Source organism: Lepidochelys kempii, chromosome 8 (genome assembly GCF_965140265.1).
Source record: "Lepidochelys kempii isolate rLepKem1 chromosome 8, rLepKem1.hap2, whole genome shotgun sequence".
NCBI classification, from domain to species: Eukaryota; Metazoa; Chordata; order Testudines; family Cheloniidae; genus Lepidochelys; species Lepidochelys kempii.
In genome coordinates this window covers 105,585,193-105,599,992 of record NC_133263.1, presented here as the reverse complement: position 1 = coordinate 105,599,992, position 14,800 = coordinate 105,585,193, and the positions used below count along the sequence as shown (strand labels likewise).

At 48.9% G+C, this 14,800-nt stretch overlaps 5 non-coding genes across 5 annotated transcripts; 1 reads left to right on the top strand and 4 right to left on the bottom strand.

Annotated features, from left to right (window-relative positions):
• Window positions 1-2,314: 2,314 nt before the first annotated feature.
• LOC140916667 (U5 spliceosomal RNA) lies at window positions 2,315-2,430 on the bottom strand. Its single transcript, XR_012160584.1, has one exon. It is a non-coding gene; the product is annotated as a U5 spliceosomal RNA (small nuclear RNA).
• A 1,322-nt stretch (window positions 2,431-3,752) lies between these two features.
• On the top strand, window positions 3,753-3,916 carry LOC140916653 (U1 spliceosomal RNA). The gene has a single exon (XR_012160571.1). It is a non-coding gene; the product is annotated as a U1 spliceosomal RNA (small nuclear RNA).
• A 6,601-nt stretch (window positions 3,917-10,517) lies between these two features.
• LOC140916664 (U2 spliceosomal RNA) lies at window positions 10,518-10,710 on the bottom strand. The gene has a single exon (XR_012160581.1). It is a non-coding gene; the product is annotated as a U2 spliceosomal RNA (small nuclear RNA).
• A 2,643-nt stretch (window positions 10,711-13,353) lies between these two features.
• Window positions 13,354-13,469, bottom strand: LOC140916670 (U5 spliceosomal RNA). The gene has a single exon (XR_012160587.1). It is a non-coding gene; the product is annotated as a U5 spliceosomal RNA (small nuclear RNA).
• Window positions 13,470-14,192: 723 nt separating this feature from the next.
• Window positions 14,193-14,309, bottom strand: LOC140916669 (U5 spliceosomal RNA). Its single transcript, XR_012160586.1, has one exon. It is a non-coding gene; the product is annotated as a U5 spliceosomal RNA (small nuclear RNA).
• Window positions 14,310-14,800: the final 491 nt, after the last annotated feature.

Genomic DNA, 14,800 nt, shown 5'->3' with positions numbered 1-14,800 from the left:
GGCCCTACGCTACCAGCACTCCCAGCTACCTTCGAGACACCACTGACTTCCTGAGGAAACTTCAATCCATCGGTGATCTTCCTGATAACACCATCCTGGCTACTATGGATGTAGAAGCCCTCTACACCAACATTCCACACAAAGATGGACTACAAGCCGTCAAGAACACTATCCCCGATAATGTCACGGCTAACCTGGTGGCTGAACTTTGTGACTTTGTCCTTACCCATAACTATTTCACATTTGGGGACAATGTATACCTTCAGATCAGCGGCACTGCTATGGGTACCCGCATGGCCCCACAGTATGCCAACATTTTTATGGCTGATTTAGAACAACGCTTCCTCAGCTCTCGTCCCCTAAAGCCCCTACTCTACTTGCGCTATATTGATGACATCTTCATCATCTGGACCCATGGAAAAGAAGCCCTTGAGGAATTCCACCATGATTTCAACAATTTCCATCCCACCACCAACCTCAGCCTGGTCCAGTCCACACAAGAGATCCACTTCCTGGACACTACAGTGCTAATAAACAATGGCCACATAAACACCACCCTATACCGTAAACCTACTGACCGCTATTCCTACCTGCATGCCTCCAGCTTTCACCCTGACCACACCACACGATCCATCGTCTACAGCCAAGCTCTGCGATACAACCGCATTTGCTCCAACCCCTCAGTCAGAGACAAACACCTACAAGATCTCTGTCAAGCTTTCTTACAACTACAATACCCACCTGCAGAAGTAAAGAAACAGATTGATAGAGCCAGAAGAGTTCCCAGAAGTTACCTACTACAGGACAGGCCTAACAAAGAAAATAACAGAACGCCACTAGCCGTCACCTTCAGCCCCCAACTAAAACCCCTCCAACGCATTATTAAGGATCTACAACCTATCCTAAAGGATGACCCAACACTCTCACAAGTCTTGGGAGACAGGCCAGTCCTTGCCTACAGACAGCCCCGCAACCTGAAGCAAATACTCACCAACAACCACATACCACACAACAGAACCACTAACCCAGGAACTTATCCTTGCAACAAAGCCCGTTGCCAATTGTGCCCACATATCTATTCAGGGGACACCATCACAGGGCCTAATAACATCAGCCACACTATCAGAGGCTCGTTCACCTGCACATCCACCAATGTGATCTATGCCATCATGTGCCAGCAATGCCCCTCTGCCATGTACATTGGTCAAACTGGACAGTCTCTACGTAAAAGAATAAATGGACACAAATCAGATGTCAAGAATTATAACATTCATAAACCAGTCGGAGAACACTTCAATCTCTCTGGTCACGCAATCACAGACATGAAGGTCGCTATCTTAAAACAAAAAAACTTCAAATCCAGACTCCAGCGAGAAACTGCTGAATTGGAATTCATTTGCAAATTGGATACTATTAATTTAGGCTTAAATAGAGACTGGGAGTGGCTAAGTCATTATGCAAGGTAGCCTGTTTCCTCTTGTTTTTTCCTACCCCCCCCCCCCAGATGTTCTGGTTTAACTTGGATTTAAACCTGGAGAATGGTCAGTTTAGATGAGCTATTACCAGCAGGAGAGTGAGTTTGTGTGTGTATGGGGGTGGGAGGGATGTGAGAAAACCTTGATCTATGCAGGAAATAGCCCGACTTGATTATGTAAAGAGTTGTCACTTTGGATGGGTTAGCACCAGCAGGAGAGTGAATTTGTGTGGGGGGGTGGAGGGTGAGAAAACCTGGATTTGTGCTGGAAATGGCCCACCTGTTGATCACTTTAGATAAGCTATTACCAGCAGGACAGTGGGGTGGGAGGAGGTATTGTTTCATGATTTCTGTGTGTATATAAAGTCTGCTGCAGTTTCCACGGTAAACATCTGATGAAGTGAGCTGTAGCTCACGAAAGCTCATGCTCAAATAAATTGGTTAGTCTCTAAGGTGCCACAAGTACTCCTTTTCTTCTAACAGCAGTGTTAGCAAAGAAAAAAACCTCTTAACTTCCCAGCAGTGCTCCCGGAAGCTTAAAAGCGTCAGCACATTCACCAACTGCAATGAGAAAAGACATAGAACTTGCCAGAGCAGCAGTTCCAACAGCTACTTGCCAACAAAACCCTCGTCTGTTTCGCGCAAGGACCCCCCAGAACTATCACGCTGTGTCTAACAGCAATCTTAGCAAACCAACAGGCCTCCCCAGTTCCTCAACGTGCGGCCGGGAACTTACAACTGCGAAACAATCACACAGTACCACCCCCCACCCCTCAACAAAGCGCTCCTCTAAACAACAATCGCTCCGCAACACTTGCTCTGCTTTTCACAAGAAGAGGCAGCTTCACCGAAATGAAGCCTCAAAAAATTGGGTAGAAACTCATAAATGTTCCTCTCCACGGAAATCTTTAGTAAAAGGCGAAAGATTTATACGATCTGAAGAGAAACCAGAGTATGACAAACGCCGGCAGAGGCGCTGCCGGGGAAACCGCCTTCTCTCCTCACCTCACGGTGACTACGCTCACAGCCCGCTACACCGCTCGCCTTTACAGGAAAGTGAACTGAGCCCGCTTCAATCCCGAGCTTGATCGTCGGAACCGGGCACGCTGCGAGCAGAACCATCCCCTTCACCAGGGACTGGGGCTTCACTGAGCGCAATGCACTGTGGGTATGCAAATCAGACTCGCCGGCCCGCCTCGCCGCTCAAACGAGGCTTTTCTCGGGGCTGCCCCTGCCGGCCGGAGGTGGCGCTGCCGACGGCCGGTCTCCCCAGACACTCCCGCTGGCGCGCAGGCGCACGGAGGACCCCGGAGCCGGGCGGGGAAGCCCGAGGCCACGTGGCGCCCCGCTGGGTTCGGAGGCTCGAACCCGGAGCCAGGGCAGGCGCCTCGCGAGGCCGCAGGAGCCGGGCTCGCCCCGGAGCGTCTCTCGCCAGCCGGGGTGGGCCCTGCCGGGGGCCCGCCGCTTGCTCCGTCTCTGCTGCCGAGTCGCTGCCCGGGGACCGGGGGCTCGCTGAGCTGCAGCCCCCCGAGACCCGGGACCAGCTTCCCCCCGCGCCGCCGCCTGCGCGCTCAGCCTCCCTGGGCGGGCCGGGGAGGGACCGAGGGGCCTTCCCGGGTCTGGCGCGGAGGCCGCCCCCGCCCTTCTGCAGGGCCGGGGGCCGCTCGGGGCGGCTCCGACTCCTGGTGGGGGGAGAGACGCGGGAGGCGGCGTCCCTCGTCCCCCGGCAGAAGCGGGTCCGCGGCACGAGCTGCTCGCGGCGCTCCGGGATCCCGGGGACGGGACCGGCTCCGGCTCTCGGGCAGGCCGGACACGGGAGCGCTGCTGAAGCCGGGGGCAGCTCTGTCGGCCCCGCCTCTTCCGAGCCGGGCTGGCTGCAGCACGAGACGCGGCCGCCGCGGGAGCGGGCCCCGCAGAGGCCCCGGCCGGGACCGGGCGGCCCTTGGGCCCGGGCGCCTGGGGGGGGCGGGGCCGGCGGCGGGGCTCTGAGCGCGGGCGAGCCGGGGCTGGGCAGCGGGAGGGGCGGGGCCGCGGCAGCCCGTATGCAGATGTGTGTGCGAGCAGAGCCTTGTGGGAGGGGAGCCGGCTGCCGAGCGGGGCCCGAATTCGGCAGGCGGGGCTCGGCGGGGAGAAGGCTGGGGCCGCGGGGACACGCGGGGCAGGTCGCGGCAGCGGGGGCCGGCGCGGGCGGGGCCGGCGGGCGTGTCGCGGCGGGCCCCACCGTGGGTTGAGAGTGAGGGGCGAGCGAGGGCGGGCGGCGGCCGGGGCTGCCCAAGTCATACTTACCTGGCAGGGGAGACACCATGATCAGGAAGGTGGTTTTCCCAGGGCGAGGCTCATCCATTGCACTGCGGGTGTGCTGACCCCTGCGATTTCCCCAAATGCGGGAAACTCGACTGCATAATTTGTGGTAGTGGGGGACTGCGTTCGCGCTCTCCCCTGGCACTCGGTCAAAAGAAGAAAAAATTTAGTGGGTTGTTCTCAGTTGTTTTTGTTTTTTGTAAATTATTCTGAATTTCTTTTTTTCCGTGTTGTCAGTTTTTTCTATGTTTTTGTTCTTGCCTAGTTCTGGAGGTGCTTGTTTTCTTTTTTCAATGCTTGGGAGTCGTTTTCGGGGTGTTTGTGATTCACGTTGGTGTTTAGTTCGACAAGAAAACTGAGACTTTAGCTTAGGACGCTATGTTGTTTTGATTGCTTTGTTGATGGGAGCTCAGGCTGCTGGTTCTTTGTTGCTTTTCTGTTCATCATGGGCTTTTACATCTGGTCTGCTCTCTACTCTGCCTTTGTGGGGCTTGGACCAGTGCCGCCTTTCGCCGGAAGGGGAGCTGCTTGGCGACTCTGCCTTTTGCCCCGCTTGCAGCTTTTTGCCTGTTCCTTCTTCTTGGGCCTCCTCTGACGGGAGGATGGCCTGTCAAAAACGCCTCTCTCACCTGGAGCCCTTCTCCAATGTGCAGGCTCTCCCCCTGCCCTGGGGTGCTTTGGCTTTTGCTCTCTGTTCTTTCTCTTGGTGGCAACCCTGTCTGTGCTAGGAGACTAGGCCTCTTCCAAGCTGCCCTGGAGGAAAATTCCTTCCTGACCCCAAATATGGCGATCAGCTAAACCCTGAGCATATGGGCAAGATTCATCAGCCAGATACTACAGAAAATTCTTTCCTGGGTAACTCAGATCCCTCCCCATCTAATATCCCATCACAGGCCATTGGGCCTATTTACCATGAATATTTAATTACCAAAACCATGTTATCCCATCATACCATCTGTCATAAATATAAAGGGAAGGGTAAACCCCTTTGAAATCCCTCCTGGCCAGGGGAAAGCTCCTCTCACCTGTAAAGGGTTAAGAAGCTAAAGGTAACCTCGCTGGCACCTGACCAAAATGACCAATGAGGAGACAAGATATTTTCAAAAGCTGGGAGGAGGGAGAGAAACAAAGGGTCTGTGTGTCTGTCTATATTCTGTCTTTGCGGGGGATAGACCAGGAATGGAGTCTTAGAACTTTTAGTAAGTAATCTAGCTAGGTACGTGTTAGATTATGATTTCTTTAAATGGCTGAGAAAAGAACTGTGCTGAATAGAATAACTATTTCTGTCTGTGTATCTTTTTTGTAATTTAAGGTTTTGCCTAGAGGGGTTCTCTATGTTTTGAATCTAATTACCGTGTAAGGTATCTACCATCCTGATTTTACAGGGGGGATTTCTTTATTTCTATTTACTTCTATTTCTATTCAAAGTCTTCTTGTAAGAAAACTGAATGCTTTTTCATTGTTCTCAGATACAAGGGTTTGGGTCTGTGGTCACCTGTGCAAATTGGTGAGGCTTTCTATCCAACATTTCCCAGGAAAGGGGGGGTGCAAGTGTTGGGAGGATTGTTCATTGTTCTTAAGATCCAAGGGTCTGGGTCTGTAGTCACCTAGGCAAATTGGTGAGGCTTTTTACCAAACCTTGTCCAGAAAGTGGGGTGCAAGGTTTTGGGAAGTATTTTGGGGGGAAAGACGTTTCCAAACAGCTCTTCCCCAGTAACCAGTATCTGTTTGGTGGTGGTAGCGGCCAATCCAAGGACAAAGGGTGGAATATTTTGTCCCTTGGGGAAGTTTTGACCTAAGCTGGTAAAGATAAGCTTAGGAGGTTTTTCATGCAGGTCCCCACATCTGTACCCTAGAGTTCAGAGTGGGGGAGGAACCTTGACACCATCTCCTCCATAAACTTATTGAGTTTAATCTTAAAGCCAGATAGGTCTTTTTCCCCCACAGCTTCCCTTGGAAGGCTATTCCAAAACTTCACTCCTCTGATGGTTAGAAACCTTCGTCTAATTTCTAGTCTAAATTTCCTGGTGGCCAGTTTATATCCATTTGTTCTTGTGTCCACATTGGTACTGAGCTTAAATAATTCCTCTCCCTCTCCGGTATTTAGCCCTCTGATATATTTATAGAGAGCAATCATATCTCCCCTCAACCTTCTTTTAGTTATGCTAAACAAGCCATGCTCCTTGAGTCTCCTTTCATAAGACAAGTTTTCCATTCCTCGGATCATCCTAATAGGCCTTCTCTGTAACTGTTCCAGTTTGAATTCATCCTTCTTAAACATGGGAGACCAGAACGGCACACAGTATTCCAGGTGAGGTCTCACCAGTGCCTTGTATAACGGTACTCAAACCTCCTTATCCCTACTGGAAATACTCTCCTGATGCATCCCAAGACCCCATTAGCTTTTTTTATGGCCATATCACATTGGCGGCTCATAGTCATCCTATGATCAACCAATACTCCAAGGTCCTTTTCCTCCTCCGTTACTTCTAATTGATGCGTCCCTAGCTTATAACTAAATTTCTTGTTATTAATCCCTAAATGCATGACTTTACACTTCTCACTGTTAAATTTCATCCTATTACTATTACTCCAGTTTACAAGGTCATCCAGATCCTCCTGTAGGATATCCCTGTCCTTCTCTAAATTGGCAATACTTCCCAGCTTTGTATCATCCGCAAACTTTATTAGCACACTCCCGCTTTTTCTGCCGAGGTCAGTAATAAAAAGATTAAATAAGATTGGTCCCAAAACCGATCCTTGAGGAACTCCACTGGTAACCTCCCTCCAGCCTGACAGTTCACCTTTCAGTAGGACCCGTTGTAGTCTCCTCTTTAACCAGTTCCTTATCCACCTTTCAGTGTTCCCATTGATCCCCATCTTATCCAATTTAACTAATAATTCCTCATGTGGCATGGTATCAAATGCCTTACTGAAATCTAGGTAAATTAGATCCACTGCGTTTCCTTTGTCTAAAACATCTGTTACTTTCTCAAAGAAGGAGATCAGGTTGGTTTGGCACGATCTACCTTTTGTAAAACCATGTTGTATTTGTCCCATTTACCATTGACTTCAGTGTCCTTAACTACCTTCCCCTTCAAAATTTTTTCCAAGACCTTGCATGCTACAGATGTCAAACTAACAGGCCTATAATTACCCGGATCACTTTTTTTCCCTTTCTTAAAAATAGGAACTATGTTAGCAATTCTCCAACCGTACGGTACAACCCCTGAGTTTACAGATTCATCAAAAATTCTTGCTAATGGGCTTGCAATTTCATGTGCCAATTCCTTTAATATTCTTGGATGAAGATCATCTGGGCCCCCCGATTTAGTCCCATTAAGCTGTTTGAGTTTCACTTCTACCTCAAATAGGATAATGTCTACCTCCATATCCTCATTCCCATTTGTCATGCTACCATTATCCCTAAGATCCTCTTTAGTCTTATTAAAGACTGAGGCAAAGTATTTGTTTAGATATTGGGCCATGCCTAGATTATCCTTGACCTCCACTCCATCTTCAGTGTTTGAGCTCTGGGGGAATGGAATAAAAATCCCTGTCAAGAAGAAACTGTTGTCCCTATGCTGCTTGGACTTCAGGGAGAGGGCACGCCTTCTAAGCGTCAGCAAGGGATCCCGGCTGTCTGGCTAGGGTTAGCCCTCAGGGACACACAGGGCATGCGTGTTACAGCAGCTTCTACTGCTTTTTGAAACTTCAGACTGTAACTCCTTTGTGTGTATGTTTCCCTGCTTTAACCTGGTAAATAAGTGTCTTCTTTCTTTTCCTAGTTAGTAAAGATTTAGCTAGTTTAGTATGGGATTGGCCACGAACGTTGTCTTCACTGTGAGATCTGAGGTGCAATTGACCTGGCTGAGTGACCGGTCCGAGTGACCAGAATATTGTTACGGTTTTTGGTGCAAGGGGCCATCTGTCACAAAGGCAGACTCACCTAGTGCCTGAGGAGTTCACACTTGATACTTGGTTGGTGACATCAAAATGTGGAAGACACAACCGTGAGGAGCCCCACTGTCTGCCAGCCCCAGGCACCCGGGGCTCCTGTTCTCTGGGGCTCTGGCTGCACTGGAAAGGTAAGTTTCTAGCTTCCCTCGTTCAGAAACCGGAAGGGAAATAAAGAGGACCCACGTTACCTTTCTTTTTTTTTTTAAAGCATCCTCATGATTTTTAAGCCAATCTCGTGATTTTGGGCCATCTGACTCATGATTTTCCAATGGTGAGGGTGACAACACTGAGAAGTTAAGGATTCTTATTTAGCCTATACAGGACAGTAGGTTTGGGGTGGGGGGTAAAGCAGGATAGGGACCCCTGTGTGCCAGGGCAGCCTGCCCTGCCACAAGTGAATTGGGGGCACTAGGACCCTGCGGCAGCAGTTGATGCAGGGAGCCAGCAGAGGAGAGTCAGTGGGAGCTGCAGGCTCCGGGGCCAAGGAGGTGAGTGGGGGGAGGCAGGCGGGGCCGGGGGAGAGACCAGGCCCCAAACATTGGTGGAGCCGGGGCCCTGAATATTGCTGGAGCCCAGGCACCACGAGTGTATATAACTCGCTGCCCCTGTTCAGGACTGGTAACTATACAGCGGCTGCAGAACATTTGGGGTGTGTGTATACGTAGGTATTAAGTATTAGTTATTGATCATGAATCAAATTGTGTTATGATAATAAACGTGACATCTTGTCTTGTCCCCTGAAAGGATCCTGTGTAGTTTTGTCTGCATAACACTCTGCCAATCTGCCCTGGAGGAAAACTCCTTCCTGACCCCAAATATGGCCATCAGCTAAACTCTGAGCATGTGGGCAAGACTCACCAGCCAGACACCCAGGAAAGAATTCTCTGCAGTAAGTCAGATCCCACCCCATCTAACATCCCATCACAGACTGTCGGGTGTAACTACCGCTAACAGTCAAAGATCAATTAATTGCCAAAATTATGCTACCCCGTCCTACGAAGAAGGATCCCAGCTTCTTAAACAATCCTCTGGCAAGACAAAGAACTTCACGTCCAGGAGCGGCGAGTGATATAGGCTCGTGGTGCCTGGGCTCCAGCAATATTCAGGGCCTGGGGGCCCGGCTCCACCAATGTTTGAGGCCCGGTCTCTCCTCCGGCTTGCCTACTGCCCCCCCCCACCTTCTCGGGCCCCGGAGCCTGACTCTCCTGTGCCGGCTCCCGGCATCAACTGCTGCCACAGGGTCCGAGTGCCCCCAATTAACTTGTGGCAGGGCAGGCTGCCCTTACCCTGTCCTTCCGCCCTAGTGCTGAGCCTCTACAATGCCCCAAACCCAGCCAGAGCCCTCATCCTCTGCACCCTAATCCTCTGCCCCAGCCCTGAGCCCCCTCCCAGACCCCAAACCTCTCATCCTCAGCCCCACAGCCCTCACCCCTGCACCCCCTCCTATCCCTTCCCCCTGCAAGCTCTCACCTTGCAGGAAGGAAGGGCCTAGGCCATCACTGGCCAGGAAACAGGGTGTCGGCCATCCTCTGTGTCCAGACCCCTGCACAGTATTCAGAGGAAACATTAAGAACAGTCGCACTTCGTCACACAAGCGCTATACTGTACCTCAGCCCCATTACAAAAGGGATAGAGAATAAGATGGAGAATATCATATTGCCCTTATATAAATCTATCATACGCCCACATCTTGAATACTGCATACAGATGTGATCCCCTCATCTCACAAAAGATATACTGGCATTAGAAAAGGTTCAGAAAAGGGCAACTAAAATGATTAGGGGGTTGGAACAAGTCCCATATGAGGAGAGATTAAAGAGGCTAGGACTTTTCAGCTTGGAAAAGAGGAGACTAAGGGGGGATATGATAGAGGTCAATAAAATCATGAGTGGTGTGGAGAAAATGAATAAGGAAAAGTTATTTACTTGTTCCCATAATATAAGAACTAGGGACAACCAAATGAAATTAATGGGCAGCAGGTTTAAAGGAAGTTCTTCACACAGTCAACCTGTGGAACTCCTTGCCTGAGGAGATTGTGAAGGCTAGGACTATAACAGGGTTTAAAAGAGAACTGGATAAATTCATGGAGGCTAAGTCCATTAATGGCTATTAGTCAGGATGGGTAAGGAACGGTGTCCCTAGCCTCTGTTTGTCAGAGGGTGGAGAAGGATGGCAGGAGAGAGAGATCACTGATCATTACCAATGCTCTTTTCTGCTCCTTCCCAGAGAACTATCTCAAACATACAGTCAATCGCATCCAATCAATTCCTTGCCATTGCAGATCCTCGAGCATTGGTGCCCCTCAGTCCCTCTGAGGTGATAAGATGGTTCCTTCTGGCCTTAAACGCTATGCACAGCCTTTCTCCTCTTCTGTTCCTATGAAGTATCCCTCGTCTGGGCAAAACATTTACAGAGACTGTTTCCTAAGTTAAAACAGTGGTGTTTTCCCAGCGGGAAAAAGATGGAAAATTTCTCCGGTGGGGAGATGGGGGAAAGAAGGCTCCAAATCATGCAATCACTTGTGGAAGGAATACTAAGGAGAGTGGTTTATGAACCTACACAGAATAGCCTAAGAAAGCAGCTCTTTAACTGACCGACAAACAATGACGAAGGAAAATCTGCAAGAGCAGCCTTTCAACTCAGAGGCCTAATAATAAGATGTTACTAATAACTAACCAAAGAGTTACAAATTACTCAAAACCTTACTCTTAATTCAAACCAAATGTTAACACAGACAACGACGCATTTCTTCGCTGCTCTTCGACTATGATATTCTCCCGTAGGGAGGTCCACCGTTCCTGTGGGTTCAGTACTGCAATAACAGGGCGATGTGTGCAGTGGATGGAGCAAGCTGCTATTCCATCTCCCTATTCCAAAAGTCAGTTTCATATATAGTCCTCAGAAGGAGGACGTATCAGTTATTAAAGGGATAAGAACAAATTTAAAATTTTTATTCAAGCGAATGTTAAAATGATCTAAAATACAGGTGAACAAAAACTGTTGTCGGTAGCTACCGGTGTGGCGCTCTGCTCGTGTTGGGTGATGATAACAGTCGGCTGTGTGCGTATTCCCTCTGTGTACTGCCCCAGCTCTGGGCAGAGAGCTAACACAGCAGACCCCAAGAGACCCCCCAAAACCCACAGACTCTAGTAAGGTATGAAGGCACCCGAGCCAGGTTTATTGTCAAACGAAGCACAGTAATAGTTCCCTATAGACTCTAAAGTGATCACTCTCCTTACAATGTGTATGACAACCAAGGTGGACATTTCCAGCACAAATCCAGGGTTTAACAAGAACGTCTGAGGAAGGGAGGGGTGGAGGAGTTAGGAAAACAAGGGGAAATAGGCTTGAATAGAGACTGGGAGTGGCTAAGTCATTATGCAAGGTAACCTAAGTTAATTGTATCCAATTTGCAAATGAATTCCAATTCAGCAATCTCTCGCTGGAGTCTGGATTTGAAGGTTTTCTGTTGTAATATAGGTTTCAGAGGAACAGCCGTGTTAGTCTGTATTCGCAAAAAGAAAAGGAGTACTTGTGGCACCTTAGAGACTAACCAATTTATTTGAGCATGAGCTTTCGTGAGCTACAGCTCACTTCATCAGATGTTTACCGTGGAAACTGCAGCAGACTTTATATACACACAGAAATCATGAAACAATACCTCCTCCCACCCCACTGTCCTGCTGGTAATAGCTTATCTAAAGTGATCAACAGGTGGGCCATTTCCAGCACAAATCCAGGTTTTCTCACCCTCCACCCCCCCCCCCAAATTTACTCTCCTGTTGGTGCTAGCCCATCCAAAGTGACAACTCACAGCCCCGCAACCTGAAGCAAATACTCACCAACAACCACATACCACACAACAGAACCACTAACCCAGGAACTTATCCTTGCAACAAAGCCCGTTGCCAATTGTGCCCACATATCTATTCAGGGGACACCATCACAGGGCCTAATAACATCAGCCACACTATCAGAGGCTCGTTCACCTGCACATCCACCAATGTGATCTATGCCATCATGTGCCAGCAATGCCCCTCTGCCATGTACATTGGTCAAACTGGACAGTCTCTACGTAAAAGAATAAATGGACACAAATCAGATGTCAAGAATTATAACATTCATAAACCAGTCGGAGAACACTTCAATCTCTCTGGTCACGCAATCACAGACATGAAGGTCGCTATCTTAAAACAAAAAAACCCTTCAAATCCAGACTCCAGCGAGAAACTGCTGAATTGGAATTCATTTGCAAATTGGATACTATTAATTTAGGCTTAAATAGAGACTGGGAGTGGCTAAGTCATTATGCAAGGTAGCCTGTTTCCTCTTGTTTTTTCCTACCCCCCCCCCCCAGATGTTCTGGTTTTAACTTGGATTAAACCTGGAGAATGGTCAGTTTAGATGAGCTATTACCAGCAGGAGAGTGAGTTTGTGTGTGTATGGGGGTGGGGGGGGATGTGAGAAAACCTTGATCTATGCAGGAAATAGCCCGACTTGATTATGTAAGAGTTGTCACTTTGGATGGGCTAGCACCAACAGGAGAGTAAATTTGTGGGGGGGGGTGGAGGGTGAGAAAACCTGGATTTGTGCTGGAAATGGCCCACCTGTTGATCACTTTAGATAAGCTATTACCAGCAGGACAGTGGGTGGGAGGAGGTATTGTTTCATGATTTCTGTGTGTATATAAAGTCTGCTGCAGTTTCCACGGTAAACATCTGATGAAGTGAGCTGTAGCTCACGAAAGCTCATGCTCAAATAAATTGGTTAGTCTCTAAGGTGCCACAAGTACTCCTTTTCTTTTTGTTGTAATATAGTAACTTTAATGTCTGTAATCGCGTGACCAGAGAGATTGAAGTGTTCTCCGACTGGTTTATGAATGTTATAATTCTTGACATCCAATTTGTGTCCATTTATTCTTTTATGTAGAGACTGTCCAGTTTGACCAATGTACATGGCAAGAGGGGCATTGCTGGCACATGATGGCATAGATCACATTGGTAGATGTGCAGGTGAATGAGCCTCTGATAGCGTGGCTGATGTTATTCGGCTCTGTGATGGTGTCCCCTGAATAGATATGTGGGCACGGTTGGCAATGGGCTTTGTTGCAAGGATAGGTTCCTGGGTTAGTGGTTCTGTTGTGTGGTATGTGGTTGCTGGTGAATATTCGCTTCAGGTTGGGGGGCTGTCTGTAGGCAAGGACTGGCCTGTCTCCCAGATAGGCCAATATAAATATCCTTTTTGTGCCATTAAATATTAACACAGAAAACATGGGGATGAGTTATTCTAATTCTTTTGTTTGGGAATCAAATCATGCATGAAAAAATTAAACTTGAAAATAGTGTATATCTGAAATTTATTTTCTACATTATGCAAACCTTGTCTTAGGAAATCACTCATACCAAAACATATGAAACCAAACAGCGAGGTGAATGCAGATCACCCACTAGGCCCCTGCTGGAAAAACATCTCACTAACACATCGAGCTCTAAAGATGTTGTAAACAGTATTTTTTTAAAGCACTGGTTTTCTTTTTACAATAGGAGCTTTAGCCATCAAGAGACGTTCAAGTAGCAAAGTCCAACCACAATTCTGCTTTCTACACAACAATAGGGAACAGCCTCACCGAAATGAAGCCTCAAAAAATTGGGTAGAAACTCATAAATGTTCCTCTCCACGGAAATCTTTAGTAAAAGGCGAAAGATTTATAAGAGCTGAAGAGAAACCAGAGTATCCAAGATACTCTGCAGAGGTGCTGCCGGGGCAATCACAAATATAGAAAACAGTGTGGGAAAATAGCAGTAGTTGCAAGCGACTTCTCTGGGTTACATCCTTTAGAACAACCATACTCACTACTACGAGTGCTCTCTTTGTTATCATGAAATATTAACATACAAAATCTGCAGATCAAGGGTAGAGAGTGTGCAGAAAAGAAACCACATCTGGGGACTGGTTAATGTCCTGAATCTGAAAATGAAGGGACGCAGGAAAGAATAGACAACACTTGATGAAAAAACGTCAGAAAAACGTTTAATAAAAGAACACCTTACAAACATTGTCTGGGCAAACAAGCAGGAGCTAAAAAAATATCGTACAGCGTATCTAACAGCAGTGTTTGCAAAGAAAAAAACCTCTTAACTTCCCAGCAGTGCTCCCGGAAGCTTAAAAGCGTCAGCACATTCACCAACTGCAATGAGAAAAGACATAGAACTTGCCAGAGCAGCAGTTCCAACAGCTACTTGCCAACAAAACCCTCGTCTGTTTCGCGCAAGGACCCCCCCAGAACTATCACGCTGCGTCTAACAGCAATCTTAGCAAACCAACAGGCCTCCCCAGCTCCTCAACGTGCGGCTGGGAACTTACAACTGCGAACACAATACTCTGAGATAGCGGCGTAAGCGCTCCTCTAAACAACAATCGCTCCGCAACACTTGTTCTGCTTTTCACAAGAAGAGGCAGCTTCACCGAAATGTAAGCCTCAAAAAATTGGGTAGAAACTCATAAATGTTCCTCTCCACGGAAATCTTTAGTAAAAGGCGAAAGATTTATACGATCTGAAGAGAAACCAGAGTATGACAAACGCCGGCAGAGGCGCTGCCGGGGAAACCGCCTTCTTTCCTCACCTCACGGTGACTAAGCTCACAGCCCGCTACACCGCTCGCCTTTACAGGAAAGTGAACTGAGCCCGCTTCAATCCCGAGCTTGATCGTCGGAACCGGGCACGCTGCGAGCAGAACCATCCCCTTCACCAGGGACTGGCTTCACTGAGCGCAATGCACTGTGGGTATGCAAATCAGACTCGCCGGCCCGCCTCGCCGCTCAAACGAGGCTTTTCTCGGGGCTGCCCCTGCCGGCCGGAGGTGGCGCTGCCGACGGCCGGTCTCCCCAGACACTCCCGCTGGCGCGCAGGCGCACGGAGGACCCCGGAGCCGGGCGGGGAAGCCCGAGGCCACGTGGCGCCCCGCTGGGTTCGGAGGCTCGAACCCGGAGCCAGGGCAGGCGCCTCGCGAGGCCGCAGGAGCCGGGCTCGCCCCGGAGCGTCTCTCGCCAGCCGGGGTGGGCCCT